This window comes from Trichoplusia ni, chromosome 16, assembly GCF_003590095.1.
Source record: "Trichoplusia ni isolate ovarian cell line Hi5 chromosome 16, tn1, whole genome shotgun sequence".
Lineage (NCBI taxonomy): Eukaryota > Metazoa > Arthropoda > Insecta > Lepidoptera > Noctuidae > Trichoplusia > Trichoplusia ni.
In genome coordinates, this window is record NC_039493.1 from 2,622,568 (window position 1) to 2,631,664 (window position 9,097).

Here is a 9,097-nt window from a genome sequence, read left to right on the forward strand (position 1 = left end):
AAATATTAAAATTTTCTAAAGAAAAGGGCTAGAGAATACTGGAGAATTAATTAAGATTTTGAATATTTCTTGCAATTATTCACAGCAACAAACTATTTTTTCAACTTTTTCAAAGGTTTACTTACACGAACCAAACGTTCTGTAATGAGTTTGTAATGTTCAGATATGAGGCGGAATAGGTACACGTGCAATAGAAACAAGCCTAAACAGTAAATAAGCAAAAAACATTCGCAAACAAGTACCTAAGTCGATACTTTAAGTACACACAGTTGAAGACAAACAACAAACAGAGCTAGCAAATTGACCGTAACTAAACAGCGGGCGTCCAATTGTGAACACGCCCTTGTTTAATCAACACAGCGATGGTAAAATACCCTAAAAGTACAAGAAACTCGACCCAACCCCCCGCAGAGCTGGTGTTATTCAAATATTACGAATAACACTTTTCAAACATACGAGGATCTTGGAGTTTTTCTTGGAGACATATTAAAAACACTAAAACTATTTTGATGGCTGATGCAATTACTACGAGTACAAGGTGATATAAAAACCTCTTTAAATATGATTGAGAACTCCCTCCAAAATTATCCCTACGGCAAGAAGTGTCCAATACCTGTCAAATATTAAACCACCATTGGTATTACAGGAATTTTAAACGTCCGTAACCAATTCGCAACTTCCTACTATTTATTATATTTGAAACAAAAACTACAAATCAAACATTAAACGGACCACATTTTACGGTACTTAAATGCTCCCGCGTGCTGCAATAAAAACTTAATTTTGATATAAAAACTCATAGCAACAGGCTAGCAGGTCAGTTATGCAAAAAACTTTTAGTTTGCTGTAGGTCTGCCGGGCGTTAACCTCTATGTAATAAAAAGGTTTTTGTTTCACATACAAGTATTGATAAAGAGTTACGTAATTGTTCTTTGTTTGAAGACGGACTATGGGTACCTTTTGTTTTTTTATAAACAACAGATGATCCTTTTACATGGCCTCTCGGTTTGTCAATGTTGTGAATTCGGACTGCTAAAATTTTGAACTCTAAAACGTTTCGCACAGCCTCGGAGAATAGGTTTTTTATATGGCAGCGGTATCTTGACAATTCAATCAATGTTAAATGATACATATATATTAGCTGTCATACAAATATGTATGTAATACTATTACATCATAGTAATATCATATGGATTAATATTTCTTGTCGTAGGATATCAAATCGTATGATCGATGTAGAATATCGTTTATTCGTAATGGATTTTTTTGGAAAGTCTCTTTTAAAAATATGCCAACGAAAGAAGAGTCCGGTAAAGTTGAATATCGGGTGATTAAAAGATTTTTTATCCAGCCTGCTGTATCCCACTGCTGGGCAAAGGTCTATTCCAAACCCATCTATGACTCTCTATAATGGGCCTTATGGTACCAGCGCTCGTAAAAAAGAACGGATTAACACGAAAAGTAATTTTACCGTACTTGAGAAAACATTTATTCTGAGAAACATTCACATGAGTCAATTAGTTTTATCTATAGATGGTAAAACCTCTTAGGAAACCTGAAGAACTTTATTTTTCTACAATATATAAAAAAAAATATTAACTGAAATATAGAAGTGATAGATGTAAATCTCATAATATAACTTTCTTAAGTTTTTCCTTAAAGGCGAACCATGGAGACGTAATAAGTTAGTAATTCAAAAGTAAGAATCGTTCTTAGTAATGCAGTCCATGACGTGCCACTGATGCTAATGTCATGTCATCATGACCTAGGACATTATCGAATCGTTCTAGAGCGTAAATGTGTAGAAACGTGACAAGTGGGTTTTTGTTAGAATTGTATGAAAAGTTCCCGCAATAAAGGAAATTTGTATTACGAAGCATAATATACATATGCATGGGCATATTAAAACTGCAGTCTTGAAGGCTGAGCTGCTGTCTTTCTCAATGTTAAATGCAGTTAGCTTGGGCGCAGGTTGACAATTTTGACATTCTTAAAATGTTTAACTGTAAAAGGCAAATTAAAACATATTTGTAGATGGTCAAGGGAACATAAACTTCAACTCATCCGTTCAACAGAACTTACTCAATTGGCCCGAAAAGAAAGTACAACATATTTGTGCGTAGAGTCCCAAAAGCGTTAGCGGAAAAATCTCTAACCTTGTAGACCAAAACTACAACAATATTGGTTCAGGCTGCGGAAAAGTACGGGCAACACGGGGTGTGTCATAAAACAGATTCAATATTGTCACTTGAAGCCATCCAACGGATTTACTCTTCAAACAAGTCAACATATAACGGGCTAGCTAACGCTTGTTGCCTCTCGGTATGTAGTTAAATAATGACTTTATTACGATACTCGTGAATACCTACCGTACCTCTGTTATCATTCACTGTAAATGCAAACAATTTGCCCTTTACCTTTTGTATATTGGCATTAGTTAGGCTTGGCAGTTTCTTGCAATACGGATCGGATGACGATAGGGACCTTTGCATGTCCTAAAAAACTGTCGATGCAGCATTTTTTATGTAGTTATTAATATTTTATAAATATCGCGGTAACGGCGGGACAGGGGGTGCTAAGAATCTCCGGGCTACGGGAGGCTACCACCACCTCAAAAAACTGAACCTGGCGACGTATAACGGACGAAGTCTACGGCTGGACCAACACCTCACCGAACTCGAAGTAGAATTAGGTCGCATAAAATGGCACATTTTGGGGTTATCTGAAGTCCGAAGACAGGGGGAGGACACGATAACCCTTGATTCAGGTGACCTGTTCTACTACCGAGAAGGTGATAGGCCCTCCCAGGGTGGTGTCGGTTTCTTGGTCAACAAGTGTCTCAGAAGCAGCGTTGTGGAAATCAGTAGTGTGTCGACAAGGGTAGCGTATCTCTTATTGAAAATCACCGACAGGAAGTTCCTGAAGGTGGTGCAGGTATATGCGCCGACCTCGACATACTCTGATGAGATAGTCGAAACTATGTACGAAGACATAGCGAAGGCACTACATGGTACCAGGAAGGCTCACTACAACGTTGTTATGGGAGATTTTAATGCCAAGGTGGGAGTACAAGAACGCGGCGAAACGATAATCGGACCTAACGGCGTGGGGCGCCGAAATCACATGGGCCAAATGTTGGTAAATGCTTTCTAGAGTCCCAGGGGCTCTTCTTAATGAATTCCTTCTTTAAGAAGAAGCCTCACAGAAAGTGGACATGGCGAAGCCCCGATAATGTGACGAGGAACGAGATAGATTTCATCATCACGGACAAGCGGCATATATTTAGAGACGTCTCGGTGATCAATAGGTTTAATACCGGTAGTGATCATAGACTCGTCCGAGGCTCTCTAAATATCAACCTTAAGGCTGAAAGAGTTAGGATGATGAGACCTACTCTCCGACCCACGCTGCCCCAAATAGCTTTGGGTTCCGATAAGTTCCAGTTGGAACTCCAAAATCGTTTCGCACTGCTGGAAACTACGGACAATGTTGACGAAAAAACCGACACAGTGGTCAAAATGCTACAGAGTGTGTCTCGAAGGTTGTTCCCCGGAAAACGCGGTAATAGGGAGTCCAAACTCTCACCAGAGACTCTCGAACTTATGAAGGAAAGACGAGAAACGCCAGATGCCCAGATGTCTTCGTCAGATAGGCGGTCCCTAAACCTGAAAATCAGGAAACTGACGCGACGTGACCTCCGACGCTGCAGCACTCGTAAGATCGAAGCTGCGATTGAGCGAAATAGAGGCACCAAAGTCTTCGCTCAGCAATTAGGCAGACCCCATCTGGCGAAACTGAGGACCGGGGATAGCAGGACCGTCACCTCTAAGTTCGAGATTCTGGAGGAAATTGAGAGTTTCTATAGACACCTATACGCATCACGGACGACTAAACCACCGAGACAAGGCGTAAATGACCACAGAGCCCCACTCACGCGCCATTACACCGAGGACATCCCGGATGTCGACCCGGGCGAGGTAGAGGCAGCTCTCAGACAACTAAAGAACAACAAGGCGCCGGGTGATGACGGAATTACAACCGAGCTCCTTAAGGCTGGTGGGACCACAGTCCTGAAAGAGCTAGCGAGTCTCTTTAATTCCGTCATTCACCAAGGCTTAACACCACAAGCGTGGAGTGGGAGTGCGGTGGTTCTGTTCTTCAAGAAAGGAGACAAAACCTTGCTGAAGAATTACAGACCTATCTCACTCCTGAGCCACATTTACAAGTTGTTCTCGAGAGTAGTCACTAACCGCCTCGCTACAAGACTCGACGAGTTCCAGCCACCAGAACAAGCTGGGTTTCGAAAAGGCTTTAGCACCGTAGACCACATCCATACTGTTCGGCAGATTGTGCAGAAAACCAAAGAGTACAATCAGCCGCTGTGTTTGGCCTTTGTGGACTACGAGAAAGCCTTCGACTCCATCGAAACTTGGGCGGTTCTGGATGCCCTGCAACGATGTCGTATTGACTGGCGCTACATCGAGGTGCTGAGATGCTTATATGACACCGCCACCATGACTGTCCAGCTCCATGACCGTAAGACGAATCCGATCGAGCTGCGTCGGGGGGTGAGACAGGGGGATGTTATATCCCCAAAGCTGTTCACCAACGCGCTCGAGGATGTCTTCAAAACTCTGGATTGGACTGGACGGGGTATAAATGTGAACGGTGAGCACATCTCGCACCTTCGATTTGCCGATGACATCGTCATAGTAGCAGAGTCGCTGGACCAGCTAAGCGAGATGCTGCATGGCCTAAATGAAGCTTCACGACTGGTCGGTCTTGGCATGAACTTGGATAAAACCAAGATCATGTTCAATGAACATGTCAGGCCGAGACCGATATATGTCGAAGGATCGTTGCTCGAAGTTGTTCAAGAGTATATCTACCTAGGGCAGGTCATTAAGCTTGGTAGAAACAACTTCGAGCGGGAAATTGATCGGAGAATTCAGTTGGGCTGGGCAGCGTTTAGCAAACTTCGTCGAGTCTTTTCTTCGCCTATACCGCAATGCCTGAAGACGAAAGCATACAACCAGTGCGTCCTACCTGTTATGACTTACGGTGCCGAAACGTGGACATTAACGGTTGGACTAGTCCACAAATTTAAAGTTGCACAGCGGGCTATGGAGCGAGCTATGCTCGGAGTCTCTTTGAAGGATAAAATTCGAAATGAGGTCATCCGACAAGAACCAAGGTAACCGACATAGCTCGTAGAATTAGCTTGCTGAAGTGGCAATGGGCTGGCCATGTCTGTCGAAGGACCGATAGCCGTTGGAGCAGACGAGTCCTAGAATGGAGACCGCGGCTCGGCAACCGTAAGGTAGGACGCCCGCCCGCCAGGTGGACCGATGACCTGAGAAAGGTCGCTGGAGGGGACTGGATGCGGAAGGCGGAGGACCGGGTGTTGTGGCGTAAATTGGGAGAGGCCTATGTCCAGCAGTGGACTATGATTGGCTGATTGATTGATTGATTGAATATTTAGACTAAATAAGCCACGCCAACGCTCCGTAGGTATTTATTTTTTTGCAGAGTTACATACGGAAGCAGAATAACATTTGATAGAACCATTTAGAAACCAAACAAATATATACAGAGTCTATGTGCTATTTTTTTTCTTGTGTCTAATACAACATTGAGTTGTTGCATAGTTCCCAAACTTTGGCCCAAAAACCATCGATTTGTAGATGACTTGGGAACAAAGACTATAAAACCTCTTGACGGCGCATCCAGTGCTTTGACGTTCGAAAACTATTAGTATTTTGTCGCCTATATAAGCTATCTGTATGAGTGACCATTTTAGTTTGTGTCCAAGTGTTAGACCTGTGCGCACGCTAAATTATCGTAAATTGTTAAAATTATTTTGCAATTAAAACGCATTAAAATGCCTTCTTGTGCGGTGAAGTGGTGTGGGAAACATTCCAAGACATCGAGTTACAAAAAGGATGGTATAACTTTTCACCGGTAAGTAAGCCAGAACGATTATTTTATTTATTTTTGTAGGTTATACGAGATCTGTATGTGTCAAGATAAAATGGATGGCGGGTGACAGATGCAAAGGTGCAGAAACGCGCGTTTATGTCTTTTGGAAAAGTCTCTTTCTTTCATTAGTCAATTCTAATGCGGGTATCTCTTTCTTCCAATTTGTAGGTTTATCGTAAAAAATAGTGCTGTTACTTTTAGCTGAAGTCAATTCAAACAAATATCGATAATCACAAAATAAAATTTAAGAAAAATTATATGAAGAATTTCATTACTATTTTGCTCAATTAATTAAGTACATGTTTTCATTTTAGGTTTCCGAAGATTCCGGAACTAAAAGAAAAGTGGATGAATAAAATTAATAGGGAAAATTGGTTCCCAACGAAATACAGTGCTGTCTGTTCAAGGCACTTCACACCTGATTGTTTTGAGTATTTAAAAACAACGTCGCCGTTTATTTAGTTCAGCAATACCAACAATGTTTCTACCAATTTTGGTACGATTTGTTTTATTGATAAAATGCTAAGAAAAGTCAAAACATAAATATAAAACATTATTTTATTACAGGCTTCACCTTATAGTTTGACTGAGTCTAATACTAACGTACCTGGGCCTTCGCATCACAATACCGGCCAAGTAAGTTGATTTTTTTTATGATAGGTCAGTGGATTAAATTTAATGTAACTGCGGTTGTTGTACCCGATATTTTCAATTTTAGAGTTTATCATCAAAAACAGAAGTGCATTCTGAAGTTAATACAATAATTGAAGACCAGACTCTTGCGCCGTGCGGTCTACTAGATGATAGTCACATTCTTAGGCCTTCCCATGTTTATGAAAGTCCCGTAAGCTTAATTTTATAATATTTCACATATTACTTTATAACTAAGTAGTTCTGTTAAGTCCACTATTAATATTTCTTATTATATTTTCAGAGTTCAACAATGAATACCAAAGGTAATAGTAGACCCAGAAATTGGTGAGCTCAGTCCACGAAAACGCAAAATGAAACGACAAATAGACCATCTAATATATTCTCTAAATAACAAGAAAAAACATGTAAAGAGGCTTCAAGACAAAAATAGAGTGGTTGGTAAAAAAAAATGCGAATCTAAAAGAAATTTTAAATACATTGTCTCAAAAATCTATATAACCGAAGAAAATGAAAATATTTTTATCCTGCATAGGTGTACAAAATCGAGAACTAGTTAAACGTCAAATACTTAAATCTAAAACAGGACATATGCCAAAACTAAAATACTCTCAGAATTACGGAGCGTTCGCTTTGACACTGCATTTCTATTCGCCAAAGGCATATAATTTTGTAAGAAAACATTTAGTACATGTTTACCAGCCACGAGCACGCTCAGAAAGTGGTATCAGTCGGTTGATGGTAAACCAGGGTTTACGAAAGAGGCGATTGATGCCATTAAAATCAAAGCGACAGAATCAAAACAAAAACTTTACGCTACTATTATATTTGATGAAATGGCTATAAGAAGCGGAGTCGAATATCACCCCCAAGGCCGGAGGTATTATGGCCACGTTAGTTTCGGTACCAGCTTGGAAACAGATTGCCAAGATGAAGCCAAGGAAGCACTAGTATTTTTGTTGGTACCGATCACGCTTCCTGGAAATTCCAATTGGATATTTTTTAATAAATGGCGTTAACTCTGAGCAGAAAGTGGCTCTTTTAACGGAAGCCATTCATTTAGTAGAGAAGCTGGTGTTGGAATTAAAGCTGTCACAATTTGACGGTTGTCCAGCGAATTTGACGAATGGCCAAAAGTTAGGCTGTTCTTTTGAAGGTAGTAATTTCAATACTACCTTTAAAAACCCCAGCAATGATGATAAAATTGCAGTATTTCTAGATCCGGCGCACATGATAAAGCTAATAAGAAATGCGTTCGAGTGCTATAAAAATTTTCAAGACAAACATGGTGAGACCATTTCCTGGCAACACCTTGTAAATTTACATAATTTGCAAGAAGCAGAAAATTTTCATCTTGCTAATCGCATCAGAGCAGCTCACATATTTTTTAAAAGTAAAATAATTGAAAGTGAGCTTGGCTACCCAAATTTTTAGCAAGAGTGTGTCAGATTCACTCATGTTTTGCAAGGAACAACTCCAATTTACGGGAAATTTGAGCAGGTTACACCGACAGCACGTTTTTTGGACTTGATAAATGACCTATTTGATATCCTAGACTCGCATACCCACGGTTACGGCCTGAAAAGGGCGGTAAATGTTGAAAATGCAAACCAATGTGCTAGTAAAAACTTAGGGCTTCAAAAGATACTTTATTAAACTTGTCTACTCAGATAAAAATAAAAAATACTGATCAAACTGTTCTACTCATAAAATCACCAAGATATACTGGATTTCTAGGATTTTGTGTATGTATCGAAAGTGCGATATACCTTATCCAGGACCTCGTTGTAAATCCAAACTACGCATTAAAATACTTACCACTCCACAAAATCAGCCAGGATCATTTGGAGCATTTTTTTGGAAGTGTAAGATGTCATGGGGGTTCAAACAATAATCCCAGCGCTCGACAGTTCGAGAGTATTTATAAAAAGCTCTCACCTATGCACAAATAAGAAATAGCGGCAGTGGAAATTGCTCTGCTTTACATCAAATGTCTATTTGCAATGTACATCACCAGTGGATCGTATCAATGTCACCACGATACAGAGACCTTACAGACACACATGAAAAGTCAATTGAAAGCGAAAATGTAGATTTTCCTGAACTTGAAGATCTTACACACGTTTCAGAATTGGTGAAAGGGTTCTTGAATTACATGGCCGGCTACACCGTCCATGCATGATAAGAAATTAAAATGTCAAAACGTGTATTGGAGCTTTGATTGGCTTAGAAAATGTTAACTCCTTACAGTACCAAAAGATCTAAATAAGAACAAGTTACTTTATGGTTCCACCACCGTTATAGAAATTTGTCGCCGTTGTGAAATGTACATAAAGAGGGCGATCAAAGAAAACGGATCCAAAGTACTGCCCTCAAAATGTAATACAGATTACTTCATCCGATTAGTTATGAAATCGTTCATCGGGAAAAATTATTCCCGGAAATATTATTTCATCAATTTGAAGTA

General features: G+C 40.0%; 1 protein-coding gene and 1 long non-coding RNA gene across 2 annotated transcripts in view; one reads left to right on the top strand and one right to left on the bottom strand.

Annotated features, from left to right (window-relative positions):
* Positions 1-9,097, bottom strand: part of LOC113501636 (protein halfway) — a 36,646-nt gene that overhangs the window by 15,157 nt on the left and 12,392 nt on the right. The window lies entirely within an intron of this gene.
* LOC113501637 lies at positions 6,418-6,907 on the top strand. Its single transcript, XR_003401302.1, has 3 exons — positions 6,418-6,475; positions 6,547-6,615; positions 6,698-6,907. It is a non-coding gene; the product is annotated as an uncharacterized LOC113501637 (long non-coding RNA).